The sequence below is a fragment of the Trachurus japonicus genome, chromosome 11 (assembly GCF_045865225.1).
Source record: "Trachurus japonicus isolate A0001 chromosome 11, Traja_1.0".
NCBI classification, from domain to species: Eukaryota; Metazoa; Chordata; class Actinopteri; order Carangiformes; family Carangidae; genus Trachurus; species Trachurus japonicus.
The window spans coordinates 20164335-20189526 of NC_140917.1; the positions used below are offsets into that span (position 1 = coordinate 20164335).

At 42.4% G+C, this 25192-nt stretch overlaps 1 protein-coding gene across 1 annotated transcript in view; it reads left to right on the plus strand.

The window, feature by feature from the left end:
* The first annotated feature begins 4310 nt into the window (after positions 1 to 4310).
* pag1 (phosphoprotein membrane anchor with glycosphingolipid microdomains 1) overlaps positions 4311 to 25192 on the plus strand; it is a 52982-nt gene continuing 32100 nt past the window's right edge. The window contains exon 1 of the mRNA XM_085791582.1: positions 4311 to 4569. The gene's annotated coding sequence lies outside the window, so the exon portion shown is untranslated. The remainder of the gene's footprint in view (positions 4570 to 25192) is intronic.

Consider the following 25192-nt stretch of genomic DNA (forward strand, 5'->3'; position numbering starts at 1 on the left):
ACACACACACACACACTTATTTAAGTAGTTGCACTGTGCACTGTAAGATAGAGAAGGCAGTCTGAAACAATGAATGCTCAAGTGGACGATTGACCTCAGCGAAAGAAAAAAAAAGGTATTGTCTTGTTGCTGGATTTCATCTATCAAGGTCTCAGCACAATAAGTTGTGAAAAGACTTCTCAGAGAAACAGAGGTGTTCAATAGGATGGTCAACATGGGTCTTTTTTTAAATTTTATTTTTACATTATGCTGGTACAGTATTAGGCGTTTTCTGTGGTACAACTGTTTGGTGTTAAAATATAGGCTGTGCCCTCCACTGTAGCATAACATGGTTCCATGTGTCATAACACTGTTAATTTTACAGTTCATGTACCATCTGCTCCTCGCACCATGGGGTGACACCCAGTTAAGGTGTGAATGTGAAAGTCCTATAGCTGCTGTAATATTACCACTGTTACAGTAAACCTAAACCTAGAGCCACAACTGAGAGACTGACTTTAGAAAGACTCCAACAATGTACGCGTGAACGCCCACAGGGTTTCTTTGGAAAAATACCGGTACACTTTCAGTTGGAGAAAAGGTGCACTCCCCCCTTGCCACCACCACCACCACCACCACCCACCCACCCCTCGAGACAAACAGGCCATAAAGTAGGCAAGGAAGTAGCACTTGGAACTACATTCACTACATCAGTCAGTCGTTTCACAGGAACTCCCAGGAGTCGTAAGGGCGTCCTCAGAAGTATGAAAAACACAGCGTCATGTTATCACTGATGAGAAGTGAAACTGCAGCGCACTTTTAATCAGGTTTCTCTCTCTTTTTTATTCCTCTCTCCATTTGTTAAATATTACTTAACTCAAACCTGTGGAGCTCATGAATCAGTAACAACAGAGAAATGCTGCCTGCTCCTCAGTCTGCTACTGCTGTCATGAAACCTTCGACCATCCCTATCAAAGAGTCTCTGCTAACTAAGCTTTTAATGTTACGTTCTGTTTCAGCCATGAAGCACAGACATAACTATAGCCAACTGAAAAACATCTGTTGTCTTCAATTCTCATAGGCTACTGGTTTAAATATCATCACATTTTGAAATTTATATTTTATGAAACCAAAATGATTCTCCATGAAGGCATGCTAGAGCATATTTGAGAGAGACTTTTAATTACATTATTTTATACAGCCCTACAATACATTTGTTTATTTCACTCCAAAGGCCAGTGTACAAGCTTCATACATGATCTTTTTTTTTTCTTTTCTTTTCTTTTTTTTTTTGATATTCTGATATTTCAATTGGATATGGGTAGCCTAATAAACAGGCCTAAAACATTAAAGCAGAAGTAAGCGATCCGGTCGTTTTGGCTAACTTTTTGTCAGCCGATGGAGTTAGCAGTCCCCGCCCTCGTCATGGATCTATTAGTCCTCGTCCCTACGTCACCACATTCACGCGCATCCCTTGGCTGCACACACAGCCCTTCATGCCGTTCTCTCTCCTCATTGGATAAAGGTTGTAGGATACAAGGAAGTATACGCGAAGTTTTCTCCTCGGCTTACAGCAGAGCAGAGTGACTGACAGACCCGTGTTTCGGACCAAACACTCTATATAAGTGATTGCTGTCAGAAGATATAACTATTTAAGACTTATATTAACACAAACATTCCGCTTACTTCTGCTTTAAGTGTGCCATAATTTCCCATAATCCTTTGGATCTACTCATTTAAGTAGTGGATGTGAGGGAATAAACAGTCCAGAAAGGGGGGAAGAATATGATAATGGCCAGACCATAACCTCTTCAATTATTTATTTAATTATTTTTATAAGCTTAGTTTATTGTGTATTGGGTATTGTGTGTTTGCCCATATCGGATGTGTATGCGTGGGTTATGTAGGCTTTCCTGCACATAATTTCCTGTGTATGAGTTTGTGCAAACTGTTTATAATGATTATTTATTTGATGTATTTCTATATATCTATTATTATTAGGCCTACTGTGCATTTTATTTTATTTTTTCCTTGTGAGCATGTTGTTTGCGAAGGGATGTTGTGTTATTGAGATTGTTTGTTTGTTGTCTATTCAAATAATAAAAATCAACTAGAAAAAGCATTTCCAAGAATGGAAATGGTGTGACTGCTGACAGCAACTGAACGCTGTTGCAGAATTAGCAAATAGTGCAAGCAGTGATCACCATACAAATGTTTGACCAAGGTCGGAATCGAACCCACAACCTCATGGTCATTAGACTTCCACTCTGCCTCTAGGCCACGGTGCACACACAGTTGCAGAGACTGTTGTCTGTTAATGATCTGCACACTGTCAACATCAAGAAAGCTTGAGAGTCAAGCTTGAATGACTTAGAATGAAAATTTCTGTGAATTTCAGGCTGAGAGCAGCAGTTTCAACATGAAGCAAGTTATCAGAAGTCAACAGAGGACAACTGGGAAAATAATTCACTATAATTGTTGTTGAGGCAAGAATTGAACCAGCAACCTTCAGGTCTCCAGACCAGCAAGCTAACCACTAGGCTACAGACAGAGACAGTATGTGAGGGGTAAAGAAAACCTTTGATAAGAGGATCACTGGCTTCTGCTTAAAAAAAAAAGTAAGGAATCGAACCCATGACCTCATGATCAATAAACCTTTACTCTGCCACTTCGCCACAGAGAGCACAGACATAAGCATGTTTCAGACAGAGTTGTGGAGAATTCTCAGCATTGGGCTGAATGAGAGCAGAGAGCTCCCTGGCTGCATTTAAAAAATATTTAAAATTATTATCTAAGTCTCTTTGCATTTTTGACCAGAATTTTAGCCAGAAGACAAGTGTGGCTACAAAACTGGAGAAAATAATTTGTCTAGAGTTTAATTTGCAGAAAAAGTTAAATATTTTAAAAAGTATAAATAGTTAAAAAGAGAAAAGTAACGCCGATAAAGTTCAAAAAAAGCTGCACGTTTTGATATATGAATTGTTGAAATAGCACAACACCTAACACACTAACCATATGGCCACAGAGAACCTGAGTTACAATGAGCTTTATACTATGAGGAATCAAAGACTGTCCAATGACAGCTGAATAATTGGAATCAAAAGTCAAGCAATGATGTGAAATGACTGAGGCAGGAATCGAACCCGTGACCATATGATCACTAAACCTTTACTCTGCCACTCGGCTACAGAGGGCACACTGCTTTCAAGACTGTTGTCATTCATTGTAATGTGATGATGTGCTGCAAACTGGTACGAGTAATCAAGGAGATAACAAACACCTGTAACCAATTGAAGGCAGGGGAGGAGAGCAGAATTCAACATAACATAACAAGAATTCTTCCCTTGGATTCGAACCAGTGACCTTAGGGTTGGCAGGCAGTTACCCTAACCCCTACACTACAGAGGAGTTGTCAAGAAGAGAGGTTGAGACTTTGATGAATGTGAGATTTTTCAATGATGCTTAAAACAAAAATAAATTAATATAAATTAGCCACACCAAGTGAGAAGAGGACTTTTTTGTGACCTGTGACTATTTTTTGGTGAATTAAAATGAATTAAAAAGCACTTAACAGCAAGTTACAAAGTTGAGCTCCTTCTCCTGCTGATGTGAAAAAAATGCATTGAGCTTAATGAGAGCAGAGAGCTCCCTGGCTGCATTTAAAAAATATTTAAAATTATTATCTAAGTCTCTTTGCATTTTTGACCAGAATTTTAGCCAGAAGACAAGTGTGGCTACAAAACTGGAGAAAATAATTTGTCTAGAGTTTAATTTGTGGCCATGCTGACAGTTTAGCCAGAAAAACTCTAGAATGTTTTTTTGCCTCTCTCCACTCTGACACCACTCTGGCTCTGCTCGTTAGACGCAATACACACACATTATAAAGCTGAAAAAAATCAGAAAAAGTTAAATATTTGAAAAAGTATAAATAGTTAAAAAGAGAAAAGTAATGCCGATAAAGTTCAAAAGAAGCTGCACGTTTTGATATATGAATTGTTGAAATAGCACAAAGTATGAAGGACTAGAAGAAGACCGTAAAAAGGCGGAAGAAAATGGCCAAACAGAAGAACAATAGTGTGACTGCTTCAGCAGTCACACTAATAAACAAAGTGTTGAAAAAGAAAAAAAAGAGAATGTGATGGAATAAACTGGAGTTCAACGAGAAACCTGCACTACATATCTAAAAGCACACGCCAGCCCTGAGCTTTGGCATCACGGCGGACTACATTTCCCATACGCCTTAGCGCGGCTGTAGTACTCCAGGCACTCCTCCTCCTCCTCCTCCCACCAGCGTCCTGGCTGGCTGGCTGGCGGAGCGCAGAGAACGGAGCAGACTGAACTGAACATCTCGGCGTGTCTCACGTCCAGAAATGTGCGCATCGCTCTGCGTGGCCTCTTCACACAGCAACATCACCCTCAGGTGTCTGATGTGACACCGGCACGCGTCGGAACCGGGAGGATAAAGACGCGCGCGGGACTCATCCGAGCACTTTCTCTCCCCTCAACCCGCCACTGAATGCTGATTTGTGGACAAGTCCTCTCTCCCTCTGTGTGTCTCCCTCTCGCTCTCTCTCTCCCTCTCTCCGGCTGGTAAGTGCTCGCTTCATATCTTCACACTGAAGTTGTGTTGTTTCCTTGTTGTTCATTTATCATGCGCGTGTGTGAGGATGTGCGTGTTGCTGCTGCGTCGGGAAACTTCACTGACAGTGTATAGTAGTGACTGCGGCAGCCTCACAGCGGTCGCAGTGGAAAACCAGAAGAAATGTGAGTAGCGGTGACAGTGAAGCGGGAGCAGCAGGGACTTGTTGCCTCTGCAGGGGGGTAAAAAAAAAAAAGAACTGCTCCGTGTTAATGTTAAAACAGCGCAGTGATGCCGGTGCTGCAGATTTAGTGAATGTCAACTTGGGGAGAAGTTGCCAGTTGAACGCAGTTGCACCCATATTCATCTTCACTGATGCATTCAGTGTCTTTATATCGCATGCCTTCATGTTTTAATGCTGCAGCAGGTTCAGTTTGAGACAAGTCCTGGAGGTTTATTGAATGGAGAAGACATCAGTGTCACCTTGGTGTTACCTTCACCATTATTCCTTTGGTATTGGCTGATTTCTCTTTGTGGAAGAGAGGTTTCGTCTTGTGTGTTTCCTTCTTCACAGTGGGTGTGTGCACTGTGTTCACACAGGAAATTAAGCTATAGTTTGGCATCCTACAGTAAGTGTGACTGAAACTACATGTAGGCTATTTGGTCTAGAACCTGCATGTTTCGCCTGTAGGCAGCCGTCTTGTTTTTTTGAAGATACGAATCAGCTTCTCTTCTCATGGATGCAGATGGACTGGTTGTAGTCGCATGCATGTGCTACATATGAGACACACACATACATGTATACACACATATGTGTGGTTGTGCGTATGGATGCTGCTGCTGAGCCCCCCCTCCCACCCCCTGGTTATCCTCAGACATGCATAAACAGCACTATCCTCATTGACATTGACAAGTACATGGCCTCTGTTCTCCTATTGCTCCAAGCTGGCGTGCATATGTATACGCATGGACAAACACACACTGCATGTGCATGTATGATGTAGACACACACATGCTGAGACAGAACCACACACACACACACACACACACACACACACACACACACAATCCCTCGACCATCTCGCTCTGTAATGAATGAGAATTTCCCCTCTGCTGACCTGCCAAATAAATAAACACCGTTTTTCACACTCTGTCAATTCCCCCTGAGTTCTCTCCTTTTTCCCCCCACAGAACTCTCTTCACACACACAACACACACAGGCACATAGAGCCAAATGCCACCAATAGTCCCCCCTCCCTCCCTCCCTCCCTCCCTCCCGTTCCCCCAGTCAGAGCTGATGTGTTTAGTTGTTGAATAGGAGCTGTTGGCAGTCCATCCACCCTGCAGCAGCCTGGCTTTCACAGAAGTTGACATTCACTTCAGCAAACACACTTTGCTTCCCTTTGTCATCACTTCACATCCTTGTGTAATGTGGTAAACATTAATGAAATTGGTATGCCACTGACTTCTTCTATAAGTGTTTTTTTTCTCCATTGTGTTTTACATTGGTTAATGTGCAACCATGCATCACATGGCAGCTACAACGAATGTCCAGCATGGAAACTAATTGGGGGAAAAAAAAGCTGAAAATGCCCACTGCTCCGTGCTCCCCCTGTATGCCATCATAATATATTTATAGGTCCTAAGTAGTACAACACTCACATGTTAAAAGGGTCAGAGCTGGATCTGGCTAAATCTCTGTCATTCATGAGCGATTGACTGAGTTCGAGGCAAATGTAGGGGGACAGCAGGATGGCAAATGCTTTGTGACAACGTGGGCACCAGAGTATTCATAGCCTGCTGCTAATGCTGGTATTTGGAGGGAGACAAGGTTGCAGCTGTTGCATGTAAGAGGGGGAGACGGGCGAGGAGCGAACGGGCTGAGAGCGTTCACAATGAGGAGTTCACCGAACTGCACCAAGGAGGCTCTGGTCAGGTTTGGGTTAATAATGGTTAAGCCTTTTTGTTCAAACACCCTGTAACTGAGAGGATTTATCAACCAGCAAAGGTAGAAGTGCAGCGCGCACAAAAACAATTAGCTCATATGATGAAATCCAAAAGCACAATAACAGTTTTTTAAGAGCCACACTCAAATACCAAGTAGTTTTGAACACAACCTCTATAACTTGCATTCATCATTATTGTTACCATGACGATGGAGCTGCCATACGCCTGCTGCTGGCACACTAATATCAGCTGTATCTGAGGGTAGGGGACAAGCAGTGGTTTATACAGTTGTGATAGATAGATAGATAGATAGATAGATAGATAGATAGATAGATAGATAGATAGATAGATAGATAGATAGATAGATAGATAGATAGATAGATAGATAGATGCATATTAACCGATACAGTTCCTTATCTTTCTGCTTTAATAGGTACCCTGATAATAGGTATCCTAAAACACTGAATAGAGTAAGAAAATATTTTTATTGAACAAATTGCACTTTAATAATCAATGAATTAAACAATTAATCAATTCATTTTCACTCCTGCTTCGCATTTTTAGGCGAACTCATCACATTTTAGGCAACCTTTTGTGCATGTTCACATCGCGATGAAAATATGATTAATCAGTCAGCCATGATAGATAGATAGATAGATAGATAGATAGATAGATAGATAGATAGATAGATAGATAGATAGATAGATAGATAGATAGTCACAGCTACACTTCAGTCTCAATCAAACAGTTGTTTTCTTTTACATGATGTCCACAGTCCTAGCTACTTCCTGTTCTTTTACTAATGTTTATGGCTGGTAAATGTTACCTGTTGAACCTGTAGGTCAGGTGACAGCATCATTTCATAGCCATGTTGCAGATGTTTCTGGACGACTAAACCACAGCAGGTTGCTTCAACTCTCCTTGTGGGAGTCATAGCACTTTGTGGTAAAGCGACCTTTGTAGAAAGTCATTTGCATGACTGAAACTGTTTTCTGTTCAGGAGGGGGTGAGGCCGAACAGCTGCCTGTAATTGTGAGGGCTACTCATTAAAACGGGCCATAATGTGTCCGATAGGCTGATAGAGAACACAGTGATGTTGCTGTACTGGGCCTGAGAGTCCTGCTGCTCAAAGGATAAAGTATAATCACGCCCTGTCTGACTGCTGTGAAAGTAGAGTTTCATCATAGGCTGTCAAGATGCCGTTTAGCAGACTACACACATTTCACACTCACTTAGGCTTTAACAAGCAAGAACCCTATCGCCATCATTGGTAGGCAAACAGTGAAGTGTTAGGCTCTGCACCCCAGGTTTTTGCAATTACCCTGCATGGCCTGTTTGACACCCCCTGTCCATCTGAGACACACACCTCTGGGAATTAGACCGAAGATGGAGACTGGAGGACGGGCGTGTTGCTGTGACTACCAAGGCCCTGAGTGTTTGTTAAATGTCAGGCTTGCTTTGGATTGAGCAGGATTCTATTATGAAAGTGGAAAATACTGTTTTGCACTGGTGAGGCAAAGAGTATTTGTTCTCCCATTGATCTGGAACGGTGCGAAGTAGAGGAGCTGAATGTAATTATTTTCTCCTGCGTCGATCAGGAGGGGATTTCACGTGATAAAAGCTATGAGAGAAATTCAAATTTAAAGGGACTACGAGGAGGTTCGGAAAGCAGAAGTGTTTTAACACTACATTTCCCATGAGCCTCAGCGCGCACTGTGAAATTATTGGACCGTTGGCAGCCGGACGAAAGCGAAAGCATCTGCCAGGAATGTTTTCATTAATCAAAAACGAAAGTCGGAGGTTCGAAGACGATCAGATACCGTCATAGTTCCAACCATAAACGATTCCAACTAGCGATTCGGCGGCGTTATTCCCATGACCCGCCGGGCAGCGTCCAGGAAACCAGGAATCTAGGAAATGCTGGGCTAGTCCAGCGACCACTATATAATAACAACAAAATAACTCTAAAGACAAAACGATATATTTATTAAAAATGTAACAAGTGTGAGTAATGTAGATCCATCCACATTAATATGCGACTCTTTTATAACCAAAAGCAAAGTTCTCATGGTCTCTTAGAAAAAAAAAACCCACGATGTTTGAATGTTAAAACCACTGGTGCAGTTTGAGTCTTGCACGGAAATAACAAAATGACCTCATAGTTGTGCTTATATGTTGAGGTGATGATGTGGGCTTTCGCACACAAAAAAGAAGAACTGCATGATGATGAGAGCCTCTAACACAGGCTTTGGTCATCCTGCCGTCAAGACCAAGGTGTGGTTAAAGGGGTTGCCTCTGAGCTGTTACTTAGAAACACCCAGTTGTGTTTATAAACTAAATATTCACAGGCTGATGTGACAGGGGGCTAAGTTTCCACTTCTGCAAAAAAAAAAAAAGCCCAAACTGTACATCAACAAAATGCAACTTAATGAGTTTCCTGTAAGTTGTAAAGGTTTCAGCATATTTTCACATTTTGCTCTTTGATTTGGTGATGCTCATTCATCTGAAGTCTTTAATCCGTCTTTTTGCTCTATGAGCCTGTCTGTGTGTCATTTTACAGCTTGTTCTCCGCACCTGAATTAGGGACGGCCCGCCGAAAAGGTCTCGTCTCCTCTGCCGCTGAAGATGAGATGATTTAGACTGAGTGAGAAATGAAAGAGATTCAATCAGAGAGGAGTGAAGAGGGGAACTAAGCAAGAAAAGAGATATTAGATGGAGGGTATGACCGATGGGGAGAATAAAAAATGAGAGTGCAATTCTAATAATAAAAAGAGGATATTGATCTCCAGTGCATCGGTTGGGTTATAACTGGTGCTCCTCGGTCTCCTCAACAGCATTGACTGGAGCACGATTGATTTCTCATTTGTTCTGTACAGTGTAAAGGGCACTTGTTATGCTTTTTGAAATCCCATTTGTGGTAGTTATCAGAGCACCCACAGCTTCTTCTCCTTCTTACTCTCAGGGGACCCCAGGACAGGTTGTGTATCTGCAGCAGGTTTAGAGCTGAGTTCGGCTCATAAATGCAAATTCCCATGGTAACACTGACCAGCATGTGGCTGATGATGGATGACAGTTTCTCCTTTCTCAACAGGTTTTTTTTCTCCACACCTCATCATGCAGTAAAATCAGGAAATTCTCATATATCCGCTTGTCTCAAACAGGGAAGCTGTTTAACGCTCTGCTGAGCTGAAATGTTGAATATTACTCTGGTTAATCAATAATGGATCGAATCGTTTAACCACAATGAATCTCTTGTGAAGGTGCAGACTTTGGAGAGACAAATTGTTACAATGAGTAGAGAATGTTATTAAATACAATTTATCCCAACATAGGAAGCTTTTTCAGAAATATACGGCCATCAGGCATACAGTAACATTATGACCACCTGTCCCTTTTGCTGCTTAATACGCAACAACCTGCGATGTACTGTTTATTCTGACACCTCTCTATCAGAACCAGCATGAACTTCTTCAGCAGTTTGACCCCCTACATTCCTTACACTTGTCTATTTTTCCTTCTTCTATCAACTTTGAGGACAATATGTTCTCCTGCTGCCTAATATATCCCCGCCAGTTAACAGGTGCCATGATTCAGTGTTATTCCCTTTACCTATCAGTGGTGACATCACTGTGGATTTCCTCAACAACTTGTGATATGAAGGAAACTTTGTGTGTGTGTGTGCTGCGTTTCTAATCGAAGGTGGTGACACCTTAGGGACAAATAGCAGCTGAGCTCATTATAGTATAAGCATACCAACCACAGGAATGCAAAATCTCATGTGAAGGTGTTTGCAGTGTGTGTGTGTGCGTGCAAGAGACCTGCTGCCGCACATTGTTAAAAACCAGACTTGTTTGTCCTGACGTACAGTTGCTGGAATCCTGCCTGATCCTGCCCAGAAATGCACACACACACACACACACACACACACACACACACACACACACACACACACACACACTTACACACTTACACACACACTTTCCAGACAAAACAATATACACCAGCACATGGCTAACACAATCACGCAGTTACGTGTACAGTCAGGATACAGAAAAACACACAAGCACATACATGAATGCCAACCTAGAGGATAGTCTCTGAGATCCCACACACACACACATACACACAGGTTTCACTTACACACACACATAACATGAATGTTTACCTTTTTCTTGCATAGTGTACACGGGCACAGACACAGGCACAGACACAGACACAGACACACTAAATTATGAACTCACTGTGGTCCTTAGCAATTTTCTCGTGGATAACAGGCTGTTGAACAGGCTGTTTCAGCTTGTGCTCAGCTGCTGTGTTTGTGTTGCGTGCAGACTGCGCGTCGCTCGACCACAGCACTGAAACACACCTCACCTCGGTGCTGCTGTGAGACAGAGTGAGGACAAAGTAAGACGACGAGAGAGAACGAGAGAGGGGCGAGGGAGAGCGCGGCGTGTTCACGGCGAGTAAACACTGCAGATGCGATTAGCTGTGATTGCCATGGGGAAGCCGTAATGGGAAATCAGAGTCCCTCTTCCCTGAGAATTGTGGGTAATGCAAGTCGTTACGTATTCACCCCCTGATGTTTGGATCTGCATGCAGGGTCTAGGAATGGGAAATGACTCCTGGTACACTGACATCGCTGTCGAAATGCAGGGAAAGATTAAAGCTACATTTGAAGCTTTCAACCCAATGACACAGGCGTCATCCGCGCTACTGACTCAGTCGTCATGGAGACAGATCTTAGTGTAAAAATCTTGCAAGTAACTTGTTCTGTCAAACTATTTTTTATGCAAACAACAGTTGAACAGTTGGAACAGTTAATTTCATCACTTTCGGGTGATACCATGCTACATATAAAACTATACCAACAAGATTTTGCTCAGTTGAGCATGAAGACTGGAAGCTGCAGCTCGCCTGCATGGCCCTATCCAAGGTAATAAAGTTTCCCCACAAGCCCCTGTGAAGCTTGTTAAGACCCAAGTTTTTCCCCTGTTTCCAGTACCAGATTATTTCTCACACGGCAAACATCGGAAACAAGTTCTTAAAGTGCTACGGGTGAAAGTGTAAATGCTGCTACCATGCCAACTAGAGCTACATCCCCTCATGAAGGCTGTGTGATACAACAGGAAGCTCAGTGGAGCTGGAGCTGAGGCTGTTTCATGTCAAATTACCATTTCCAAGGTACAGGAAAGAAACAACTCATAGACTACCTGTATGCAGATAGTTTGTTTTATCTGATATCAGTGAGACTTCCGTTGCCAAGTTGCCAACCCAATGCAGTGGAGGTTATGACACTCGAAGCATAGAAATGATATTTGAGAAACACACCGGGGACCTGTGTTTCCTGTGAGAAGCCTCAGATTACTCCAGATACAGGTTTTTCGTTTTAGTTTTGCCTGAGACATAGATACCAGGACGAGTAGTGACCCATATGATTTGACTGATTTGGGTCAGCTAACTCTGATGTGTACTCCTGTCTGTTCTCCATGGTATATTTCCTGCATGTCTCCCCTAATGCAAACATTAAAAGCACCAACAACACATTTTCTGAGCAGACTGGCAGTGTCTGCTCTGCTCTACGCTGCTTCTACACTGTGTGCCTCCAGGTTGGATTTGGCAAACCATTGCACTCTGCCGAGAGCTGCTGCATGCAGCTTTGCTGCTGTTCTGCTGATGTACTGTAAATAATTCCAAGTTCATGTTAGTTTCTCTTGTTTGAATGCTCATTCTCTGCTACAGTATGGAGGGCAGCTGTCTGCTGTTATTGTTACTCCTAGCTCTTCAAGTCAAATGGAGTGATGCCAAGGACTGGGAGGGGACAAGTAGCAACATCCTATCTGAAGCAGAGGCAGTAGGCCTAGGATTTGTGGGAAGTGTGGTTGTTGTATTTGATAAACACAACCTGTAACACCTTCAAGTGCCTGGATGAGTAAGCTGTGAATAAATACATGGACCAAATTATTAACAGCATGCTGTGTGTGTGGAGAGGTGAGGTGAGGTAATGGACAGTGCACATGGTTGAGTGAACACAGTGTGTGTGTGTGTGTGTGGACTGTCCCTTCTCCTTGGTGTTAAGTTTTGCTGATGCAGCGCGCGCACACACACACACACACACACACACACACACACACACACACACACACACACATTCGAACACTGCAGCAGTGGGATGCTATAATGTCACCCAAGGGGAGGATCCTCATCTCAAACTCTGCTGCCTTAAGCACTGCAGGGTAGGCGCGTACACACACACACAGATACAAAAATGTACACTTGTACATGCACACACATACGTGCACATGCACACAAAGGACTGCAGTATGTAGTGAGCCTTATCTATATTTCGTGGAGCCTCTCTCTTTTTTTTGTTGTTGTTTGAAGAATATCTATGAGCTTGTGTCTGTGTCAGTGAATTTCTCTCTGGGCATCCTTGCAAAAACAAATCACATTTTATATAAAAAGCAAACAAATGATAATTAAATCTTATCTGATTATGATTATCTTGACTTGTTTGTTTTATAGCGATAGAGACGCTATGATATAGTACGGCAGTGTTCTGTCAGTGCGAAGCGGCCGTCATGTGTTTCTGAGGTCAGGTGTTCAGCATCATGTGTTGAGTGTGGAGAGAAATAAAATATCTGTTAATGGATGTTTTATAACTGAAGCTCCAACGATGATTTGTGGATAATGAAAAGATGAAACACAAAGAGGCAACTGTTTGTGAGATCTCTGACGTCTGTGTGTGTGAATTTTGCATTTGTCCGACATGCATGCACATATATCAGCTGATAGTGTGATGAGGGTCTGTGCTCTACAGGGGCAGTTGTTTGCTTTGTCTATGTGCAGTCAGATGGAGAATGGGACGGCCACAGGATTGGCTTGAATACATCACCGAGGACCTCCGGCTGGCTGATGCCACTTTACACCTTTTCTCTCCATCTGTCTGTGTCTGTCACTCTGCCTTTCTTTTTTTCCCTCTCTTTTTTTATTTGTCAGCTTATTCCACTTCTCTCCAGTCCACCTTATTTCTCTTCGCTCCCCTCCCACCTCCCTGTCTTTCTTCACCTGTCCTTCCTCTTTTAGACTTGCATTCCAATCCTCCTCCTCCTCCTCACTGACCTTCTATCACCATGTGTCACTTCTTCACATTTCCCATCAATTTGTCTCCTTTCCATTCCTCTTTCTATATTTGTCATCCGTCTTGTGCTCTTTCCCCTGTGTCTCGTAATACCTTCTTTCTTTCTTAGTCTTCAACTCCTGCAAAATGAACCCTAACATTGGCACTGATTTCGAGGCAGTTTGATACACACACTCACAGAAGATAGTCTGTCCTGCTTATAATTACAGCGTACCTCCCTCTTCCCTTTTCCCAAGCAGGCTCATAATAGGAAATGCCCCCGTTATCTCTACGGGCACTGGCGTATTAATATAAGCCGTAGACAAACAAGGTGTGGGTACGTGTATGCCTGTGCTCTGATAAAATGCAATAGCACAAGGCTGATATTACATTGCAAGCCTTTTCAAACTTTTTCCCCTAGGTTGTTGTACTTGCCTGAATAGTAAGGTGGCGAGAGCTGGTGAGGAACGGACAGGTGTGAAGAGAACAGGGAGAAAAGTGTGAAATTACATGGAAGATGAAGCTCTCCAGGGTCAAACATCATTCTTTTAAAAACCATTTCTTTTTTCTTTTTGGTTGATTGGATAGAGGTTAGGGAATTGAATGTGAAAAGGGAAAGCAAATGCCAAGGGGCCAGATCTGTCTCGTATTGTTGGAAATGCATGATTGCATGAGAGAGAATACTCTCTTCCATTTAGAGTAAGGCTCCAATAAAGGTTGGTTGGTTATGTTTTTTGAATAATCAATTAGTTGAAGCATAAAAATATCTGCAAACATAATAAACACAGAGAGAATATGCAGTTCCTCTTTCAAACCATGAGATAGTCCTTTTCCCTCTGCTTGATAAATGGCTAAAAACAGGGGAAGCCTCTAATCTCCTCATCATGTCAGTACCAGAGGACTGTCATCAGAAAAATTCAGCAGCTCATCTTTGGACAACCTGGGGTTTCAGAAGCTTGACATACTGTAGGCCTAGAGGGCTAGCAGGTGAAATGCTACTGCAAATTAGCCGCTAACATGCTACCTGCAGACAGAAACATATTAGCGCTAGTCAAACAGCTCAGTGAGCTTCTTGACATTTTCTCTGAACTGAACAATTTCCCTTACCGTAGTTCGGTCTGTTCTCAATATTGTAAATGATACATGAAATAAAGAGGGAAAAAAGTAAGTGAACTGCCTACCAACCACTATTCTTTTGTGAAACATTTTGATCTCAAAATCATTTTACACTTGGACAGGGGAAGTAAAAAATGTTTACACTTGGACAGGGGAAGTAAAACAATAAATAAAGAGTGATGTATCACAATAAGCGAGCCTGCTTTCTCCATTTTGTACTTTAAACTTCTCTTTTCCCTTAAAGGTCAGCTTTGTCAAGACAGCCCGACACTGGTCGATGGCGTAGATTTATGGGTCTAATTTTACAAATGACCCGTGATGCCATGGGAAATGTTTGATTGTTTTTTCGTTGTCCCTTTTCAAATGTTGCAGTTTGATTCAGATGCAGGTTAAAGTGACAGTTCTTCTCGCTGCAATATAATATAGCCTACTGCAGCTGTCTCCCTGCATGGACAGTTGTAAACATATAATCACATGACCAGAAAGTGGGAGCTGGAGAGGCTTGGGTCAGGGCTGGGTCAGGAGCGAGCACATGCAACCTCCAGTTCTCTCTCTCTCTCTGTGTGTGTGTAAGGCAAAAGGTCAAAAGCCAGAGGCCGTAGCAAGGTCACTTTAGACTAAATACTCTGTCTTTGTGTGGTCGTATTTTTGAAGCTAAAGGCTGAAAGCACACATTCATCAAATACTGCATTTTCTTGAACTCTCCTTCAATAAGGAACTGGCAAGTCATAGCCAATAGATGCGAGTCAGTGAGAGATAAGGTAACTTCCTACATTTATGTCTCGTCAGTGATTTCTTTGATTGAGTGAGCGACTCTGCCCTCACTGTCACAGATGCGGCAAAGGAAGTGGTCAGTTTGCTGTCTTGTCTCATGGTGTGTGATTTGTTTTTTTGAAGTCATTATCTGGCTGGTGCAGAGGAAGCGGCTGCCTAGTTTTATCCATTTTTCTCCAGAGAGCAGCCTTTAGCCTGATTGCAAATGACTGTTTACAGCAGGGAAAGTATTTGTTAATGGAGTGTAGGGCATTATGTCACCAGAGAGCGTGATGTGTGTGTACGTATGGGAGGATGAGAGGGAGCGAGGCAGACAGTGTTTGTGTGGTCGAGCCTGTCTGCAACAATTTGCAACATGAGAATTGTAGGAGCGCTTAAGAAGGATGCAATTATAGCCATTAGGACTGTTTGCACATGTTATGTTTTCTCTGAAATTAGGGGATTGCTTAAACTGATATCTGCAAGTCATCCAGGGAATTTACTCTCCGTCTCTTTCTGTTTTCCTATACTCCGACCTCCTCCTCCTCCTCCTTCCTTTCTCCATCTCTGTCACTGCCGAGCTCTTAGTTTGAATAGGCTGGTTGTTTGCCTCCGCTGGCTTATGGTAAATATGCTTCACTATCCGGGAGCAGCATTAACAACATATAATGGAAGGAGGAGAGAAAGAAAAGGAAGATTTGCTGAACGAGAGGGGTGGCACAGACAGAGAATTAGACGGAGAGGTCTGAATGAATGAGTAAATTGAATTACAGAAAAGATGTTTGAGCCAAGTGGAGGAACAAAGAGGTGATTGTTGAGGTTAGCGAGGGACCTTTCAGTTCCTGGACAGTTTGTCCTCGGTGTTTGTCTTAGATTCCCTGATGAGAGGCTTTATTTCTTGCTCAAACGGTCAGGTTACAAGCATCATGATTTACCTAATGCACCATATAACGAAGGATGCTCTGAATCATCTTTTCACGATGCCGTATAACGAGGTTTTTGTTGTAACCATTGGCCTTTATGAGAAGCCGAGTTAATAAATAATTCTAATGCTTTATAGGTCAGTTATAGACCGTTAGTAAGGATATGTGTATGAGTCTGTCCTCCCTATGGTCATAATGCTGTCATGGATGTTGGGAATTCATAAATACATGTTTGTTAATATTTAAAGGAGTTATTCCTAAGTTTTGCTATCACTACCAGGCTAACACTTGCAGCTTTTTACTTCAGTCTAGAGAAAACATTACGAGCTCATCATCAAAACAACGTTCAAGTTAACTCTTGTCTCTATTACGTCTTTTCTTCCTCTGAAATCAGCATACTAACCAGCTAGAGATGACTCGTGTAATCACTTTCCTATTGCAACTCACTATAGCCTCCAGCCTGCTCTGAACACTCCTCAAAGGTTGTACAACATATAATGTCTTGACCAGTCAAACACAAAGATTGCTGAAGCTCCTGTCAAACGACGGTCACAGCAACTGTCACCACTGAACTGTCCGCTCAGCAGGAGAGAAAACTTACATTGTTACAGTTGTTCAAAACTATTGATACATCAGAAATACATATTTTAATTCAATGAGTTATTACTTTTCAGTTAAATTATTTAATTTAAGTTCCAAATTTTAATTGCATTATATAGTTTTTTTTCCCCAAAAAAGTTTGGAAGCATTTCAGGGAGCCTATCCAAATGTAGCTTAATTGTGTTAAAGCATTTGTTCTATTTTGTGTTAAATGTTATGTATTTGTACAAGTAGGTTTAAATTTAAGTCACCAGCCCTACACAGTCAAGCAACAAATTGAATGAACTTGTTGTAATTGAAGGCATTTTTTAATACATAAACACAACACCAGCAATGATCTTATTCCAACATGTCAGGTGTGGAAATCGGCTGCTGCTCCTCATGGTGTGAATTTAGGATTCAGGAGTGGTGTTTAGACAAATCAAGCAATTTGAAGCAATTTTCACCTTGGAGTCTGAGACTTTTTTTAATGAACTAAATATTAAATAACTGAAGAAAAGATTCTTGTTGATTAAATTGAGAAAATAATGAGAAGAATGTGAGATAATGAAAGATACACCTTAAGAAAATGGGGAAGCCTGCACAGCGAGGATGAAAGGATGTGGAGCACATCGGGTCATGCGAACCCTGTCTGCTGCATCTTCACTCGGCTTATCTCTCACATGTATGATGTGTTTTTCCACAGCTCAGGGAGACTGGGAATTGTACAGGTGTGGCTCAGGGAGCAGCGTGTTTGAAAAGTCTAAATGCTCAGGTTGTTGTGGAAGCAGCACCTTTTCTTCAGATATCAGGAGAGGAGTTTTTGACAAGAGGGAGGGGAAGATGAAAGTGGTTTGCCTTCCAGCTTCTGGTAAAGGAAGTGAACTCGATGCCAGAGAGAGAGGGGGCTGGGGGGGAAAGAGTGCTCTTTTTAAAGGAAGAGATGTGAGCTTGAAAAACGAAGAGACCCACCACAGCAGGGTGCTGAGCTGAGCTGCACTGAACAGCGACATTAAAAGGTTTTGAACCAGAGCCAGCCCCCTGAGCTTGTCTGCGAATACTGAGAGACCAAGCGGAGAGGAGAGGAGAGGGGCACTGATGAGAGGAGAGAAAAGTTTAAGAAAATGGAGGATTACAAGGAAGGGAGTAACGATGAAAAGAAGTGCAAAGGAGACGAGAAGAGAGGAGGAACCCGAGGAAGGGTTTGGGCGTCTTCTTTCAAGTTGACAAATTTTGGAATGAAGATCAGTATGGAGGACAAATTGGGATTAACACTGTCTTTTCTTTTACAAACAGCTGAATACATTCTGTGTGCAAAGTGCAGGCATGATGCAGAAACACATACAGTACACCCTCTGATAGGTCATCCTTTGTACCTACAGCCATCAGGCTTTTTGATTCTTCTGCAAATGGTAGATGAGCTGACAGGCAAATACATTTCCCCCTAGGGATTAATAAAGTAATTCTTATCTTATTTTATGAGGAAGAAGATAATTGTTCTAAAGGCTCAACTAGGTGGAGGCATGGATACGATTCCTTCAGAAATTAAATTAGGGGTGTCTCTGGTTCTGGAGGAATGTAGAAATGGACAGATGGAGAAGAGGATAGGGAAAGTAAATGAAGGGAGGAGGAAGAGGAGAAGGAATGTGAAGAACTGAGCCAATGGCAACTCTCCCTCAGACAGAGCAGAAAGTGACAGCGGGAAGTCCAACTCGTAATCAGAGCTTCTGCTCACGCTGATGCACTAGACATGACAAATCTTCAAAATTCGTAGCACTCAGAGGTAAAATATTCAGCCAGACGCTTCGTGTCAGGTTCTCGTAACACTTTCTGAGAATTTGTAATCCTGCGGAGTTTCAGGAAAGAAATTGCATCATCTGAAAAAAACCTTGAAGCAACGGTGAAACGTGAATGAGTGTCTGAGGATTGAGTTCTTTGAACCATGACAGATTTTTTCACTGTTTACCATGAACAGTCATTTTCATATTCAATTAAGCAGCATATTACTTTCTTTATAGAGCAATTTGGCTATGAAATGTTAGAAAATATAGTTTGAATGATGCAAAGGGATGGGGAGGCATAGGGATAGGAAGATGTGATTGATGACATATCTGGGCATCAGTCCAAAACTGAAAGATATTCAGTCTGTGATGAAGTAGCAAATCCTCACAAGCAAATTATTTGGCATTTTAGCTTGAATTAGGACCAATGATCCATCAGTTATCAAAGATTATTGATCAGCTAATTGTCCAATTTAGCTCTGTCACTTTCACTGAGAGATCAAGATCATCATGACTCACTTGAACCAAACAAGTGACGAGAATGAGCCGACGATGAATCGGTGCAGACGGATCAGACGGCTGTTTGTAGGTGTTTCTCTTTTTACTCTGTGCTTTGACGCTGCATTATTGCCCTGATCTGAATAAACGTTGACGGGATTGTTCTCTCTTGAGTTGTCAGGAGTGATTAAAAAAAAGAGGTGTGATGATGATGGTTGTGTTTTAACAGGAGGCGCTCTGTTGTCCCGTGCCGTGTGTGTCTGATGATGAGCAGGCTGCAGTGGCTGCTGCAGCGCTCCAGCAGGAGCGACGCGGGCAGGACGAGGGGAATTCCACAGCAGCCTCCTCCTGTATATTATTTCTCTGTTTTTTTTCTCCTCTCCCATCCTGACATGTCATGAGCACTTTTCCTGTTCATTGTGATGCCGTTCACATGTACACAGAGCCGTGGCAATGAACACACATCCGGCCATAAACCGGTAAATATAAAAAATAAAAAAAAGCCTGACTCAGAGCAACAAATGAGGCTGGGGGATTAACTGCTTTTCAAATGTGTTACAAAGGTTATTTTTAGGCTCTTCTCAGCCACACAATGCCTCATAAAAAAAAACCAAAGTGGGTAGTGTTTTTTTTTTTTTTTTTTTGAGCACAGAGTTCTGGCTGTGTGTCTGTGGCTGAGGTTTCAGGCGGGTATTTCACTGATAGATTTTCAGTAGATGCAAAGCATGATGTAAAAAAAACATGAAAAGTGATCTGCTGTACACTCCCGACGGAGATTAGCTCATTTAAAATGAATCTGGGTTGTTTTTTTTACCCTTGTTTATGTCTGTTTTACACACACTAAGAGATCTGGCCTTCTTTCCCCCCAAACCCATTAATGAACAAACCCCCTGCCTGGTGCACACACACAAACACACACACACACACAGAGAAATCAGTGCTGGCCCTCTGCCTCCACAGTAACTAATCACTCAGACAGCGTGGTCATGCCCTCTCATTAAGCATGCTGTATGCTGAAAGCAACACGACTAATGACTCTGCATTGCCTGTTACGCGCACACAATACTCTCAGGATTAATGCCATAATAGCTGGCTTAAACCACACAAACTCTACACACAGACAGACAGACAACACTCCTGCCCAGCTGCTTCGTCTCTGCAGAGAAATGTCGAAGGAGAGAGTGTGATTTTTCTGCTGTGAGATCTCCCTATTAGCAGCAAAAGAGCTGTCACTTAAAGTGTGCGCAGATTCTGTGCTTCTCCTCTATTCCATCAATAAACAGCAGCTATGCAGAGAGAGTGCAACATAAAGCCCCCCGCCGTGCTCTCCCAACAATACCCACACTGTTCCAGAAACTTCACATCCCATTTGTTGTGATGTCAGCGCCGCCTGGTTCTTCCCCGAGCTTTTCTAGCACTCGTCTTCTGCGCTGTCATCTTGCATCCGTTCATGTTTTGCAAGTGAGCATACACACAGCCCCCGCTCATCTGCTCCGGAGGAGTTAGCCCAGCTTGTGCTTCACGAACTTGATGCTGCCGGGGCTGAGTGGTGCACAGATTCAATAAGGGGGGAAATTTGCAGAAGATGAAATCAGGGCAGAGTGTGTATATAGCACATCGCCCTGAAACACACAATCTGCTTTTTTTTTTCCTTTCTGGAGAACTGCATGAAGGAAGGCATCGGGTTCATCAACAGTGTGCAGTCACATTTGGCATAAAACTCCTCAATATGAAGTTATTGGGTCTTTTCTTTTTCCTGTCTTTTGTGTTTTTGGTTCTTATTATATTATGTAGTATTATTTTGTGTTGTATGTTGTGTTCGCGACAGCGGAAGGCTGTACATTTGTGTTGTTTTTCTGATGAGCTTGTCTTGCTGTCAATGTAAATTAAAAATTAAAAAGAAAGTTAAAAAAAAAAAAAAATGAAGTTATTGACACAAGTTGGTTTTCCCTTTGTTGCACTTTGGCTTCTTTTGTATTCTGTCTGTCGATGGTTCCTAAACAAAGTCTCTTGATTTGTCTCATGTTGGTAGCTGGTGATGAATTGCATGGATAGAGTAACACTATCGATTTCTCGGTGTGAGGTAGCATATTGACTGCCTCGGTAACTCAATCGCTCGGATAATGGCACAGAGGAGAGTCTGTGTTTACGTGTCTACGTGTATACAGACTTGTGTTTGACATTGTGTTTCAAAGCTATGAGGGGCCTGCGAGCTGCGTGAGTGTTTGCGTTCGCAGGAGGAGGTGTCGGTCCACGACAAGTCTCCGTGTTGTGTTTTCACACGCGCGCACAAGTGTTTCCGTGCCTGTCAGCGTGCGTGCGTGCGTGTGCGCGGATCTGAAAGGTCTGCATTATCAGCATCTTGGCAACAAGCAAATGGAGAACCACTGAGTTCTGTTGTGTCTGTTCATCGTCAAGGTCCTGTCGCCCCGGGTTACAGGGTTGCTAGGGGATGGATGGACAGACTGGCATCACCGAAGTGCCAGATAGACATGTGGGCTCTCCACGTCCTGATTTCCTTTTTCTTTTTTTCCCCCCATCATCATCATCATCCTTCGCCTTTTGTCCTGCTGTACCTGCAGAGGGCTGTGATTTATTTTGCCCTTATGAATAAAATAAATACAATTTAAATTGGTTTCCTGGGAGTCACTGGGTTCATCCACAAAAGATATTCTGCTGTTGAATTCATGCAAATAAAAGAGGTTTCTTTCTTTCTTTTTTTTTCATGTACAAATCAGTTTCCCAACAGTAGGTTGCTGCTCAGAAAGTCACTCCACCAACCATGTTTTGCAGACATCTAGAGTCTTGCGCCAGACAATTTTAGGATTAAGAAGCAAAGTTTGTGTACTTGTGAATATTTGGCTGTCTGTTAAAATAAAACCGTTGCATAAACAGGGTGTGTGCCGTCCCTGCAAACAGGAAGCCAGCGTGCCGTTTCATCTTCCTCCTCCTCCAGTCCAAACCAACGCAGTCGTTCCTATTCTATCACAATTAGTAGCTGACAAATCATATATTATGACCAGAGTTCCTGTTTGTTTCTAATTATCGAGTGTCAGGGAGATGAATGCGTTTGTTTTTGTCACTGGTGATGATTGAATCCTTTTAATAGACAGTGTAATTTTTTATGATTGTAAAGCACATAAATAATCATGAAGCTCCATCGGCATGGATGTTGTTTTAAGATATGTTATGGTTGCAGCGCATGCGTGTGTGTGTGTGTGTGAGTGAGAGGAAAGGAGTGGAGGTTTGAGGCGCCAGCAAAGAGGATATGTCTGGCAGCTGTGTCACTTCGCAGAGTAAAGGCTTACAGGAGAATTACAACAACAAATGACCAGGAGGACCCCCCCCCCCACACACACACACACACAAACACACACACACACATTTTATTTTCCCTCTACAATGTGAATGTGTAACAGTGAGTGAGACTGTAGAGTATGTTCATCGCTCCGTTGCCCAGCAGTGACTCGCAACTCTGGCATTCACAGCAGCTGGCACAGCTTTAGACAGAGTCTACCTGCAAACACACACAGTGACATGGAGCCAGATCACAGCAGATTAATGCATTAGGTGGTAAAACAATCTGATTAATAGACTATTCACTGTACATAGGCCTACATATACCAGACATTACTGCCTTATACTGCTCAGTTTGGAGCATCTATGTGAGAAATAATGGGATAAAGCACACAGAGAGCTGACAATATAGCTAAATGATTAATCTAACTGTTGTTTTTGTAGTATTCTTTTTGTTATATGATATTTAATGCTTTGTTACATATTGCCACTAGAGACTTCTCACTGACTAAACAATAAAGTGCCCTCTTCTCAATCTCAGTGCATTTGTAGCTGCTTTACAAATTTGTCAGAGTGCCAAACCCACACAAACACATAAACACACACACCCCAGACACTCCAGTGATGTTCAAAGCCACTCCGTTGTCTGGACTAATCGATGCGTAATGTGTCTGTGAGAGCTTGTGCGTGCTTGTTATTTTCTTCGTGTGAATAATGTGTCATCTCTTCCACGCTCTCACGCCGCCACTTCAAGGTTGTCGCGCATCCAGCCAGGGTTATCCCACTGTGTGTCTGAGCTCGGTGCGATATGCATTGTCATTTTTACAGCCTATTATGGGGACACGCTGCTTTGGTGCGACACGGCCCGGCGAGCGATAACGAGGCCCGGGGAGGGTGTTCGACCTCTGAGCGTGAGGAGGGATGTTAACAAGCTTTCCTTGATCCCCGGGTGTATGTCAAATAACACACACACGCTCGTGCAGATGTGGAGTTACGCACGAGCTCTCTCACATCATGACATAAATCAGATGTGGAACAATCACATACAGTACAGAGTTCATTCATAGGCCTGAATTTCACTTTAATATCGTCCTGTAATGATGCAGTTTGGCCACACAGCTTTCAGCTGCTCTGTTGTTTAATGTGTGTATCTAATTAAATTGCTTACATTAATTATTAATATATAACTGTTCTACTTATCTTATGAATAATTCTTTCTCTGTAGGGTTACTTCTACTGACATGTCCACCATATGTCACCAAAGCCAAACCTGATGTCTTAAACTAACACATTATGTTTATACAGTATGGTATTGTCACTTTTAGCTTTTTCCACCATATTAATTTTTAACTGGACAATTTATACCAGGCACTATGTCAGATGAGCTGCTATACATAATTATTTTCATTATTAGTGAATCTGCAAATTATTTTCTCAATGAAATGATTAATAATTTAGTGTCTCTGAGTATAAGATTTATGTAAAATCCCCAGTTTCCAAAGTGAAATCTCCAAATTGTTTGTGTTGTCAGAGCAGCAGTTGGTCTTTGCCACTGTGTTCAGTGATCTATATTCAATTACGGTATATCTGAATATTATAAATAGTTTACTTTCTATCAGTTCACTTATCAACCAATCAGCTCTCAGCTCTGATATACTTGACTCTGACTCCAGCTGGGGTTATGATCACCTTCAAACAGCAGCTATAGAAACTGAAAAACTCCCTAAGGTTTTGTTAGACAGCTGGATGGAGGGACACTAAAAAAGACATATTGACATATTGATCCCTGTCATTTCACGACCATGAAGCTGCATCATTGAGGAAGACTATAAACCCAGCTGCACGGTCAGCAGCTTTTCTTCACGGGTCAGTGCACTAATGAACACCATGACACGCTGCAGGTTTGAGTCCAGGAGGTTGTTACATACAGTACATCCTCTCTTTGCTGTTATCCCTTATTTTGCATCCAATTCAATCTATATTTCCCCCACAAGAAACTTATGTGATGCTACACTCAGCAAATCTCCAGAAACAGGCAATGGAGCTCATTATTGAATCATCATATGGGCCGGCAGCCCGATGCGTTGATCAATTATTCATGGGTGTAAAATCTGAGGTGAATAACAAGTTCCTCTGCTTTCAACCCATGTACGACACCAGCTGGAGATCTCAGAGAGAATAACTTCCCTCTAGGGGATTTTTATATCCTCCAAAGGTGCTGAGTTTTCCGTAGGCTAAACTGAGTTGCCCAGCGTCTTGTCATGCTTCTGCTGTCTTCTTCTACTTCCTTTTCGCTCTACGTAGCCTATCTCTCTCATTTCCTGAAGAAATCTTAAAAGGGTGAGGTAGGGTCTTTTTGGAGTAACTCCAAACATCTGTTAAAACTTCCGCTACCTTTATAGATCTTCACATGAAAGGGCTTGCAGCTTGACACTTTACTCCAGTGTTTCGGTCTAATTTAATGGGCTGTCATGACCACACAGTGATATATTAGGCCATAATAACCCAAGAAAGTGTGTTACCCTATAATATTGGCTATCTCTCACTCTGTGCTTTTAATTACTGAAGCGAGGAAATCAATAGAGAAGGTACTTTTGAAGCAAGCTGATACTTTTCTCCCAGC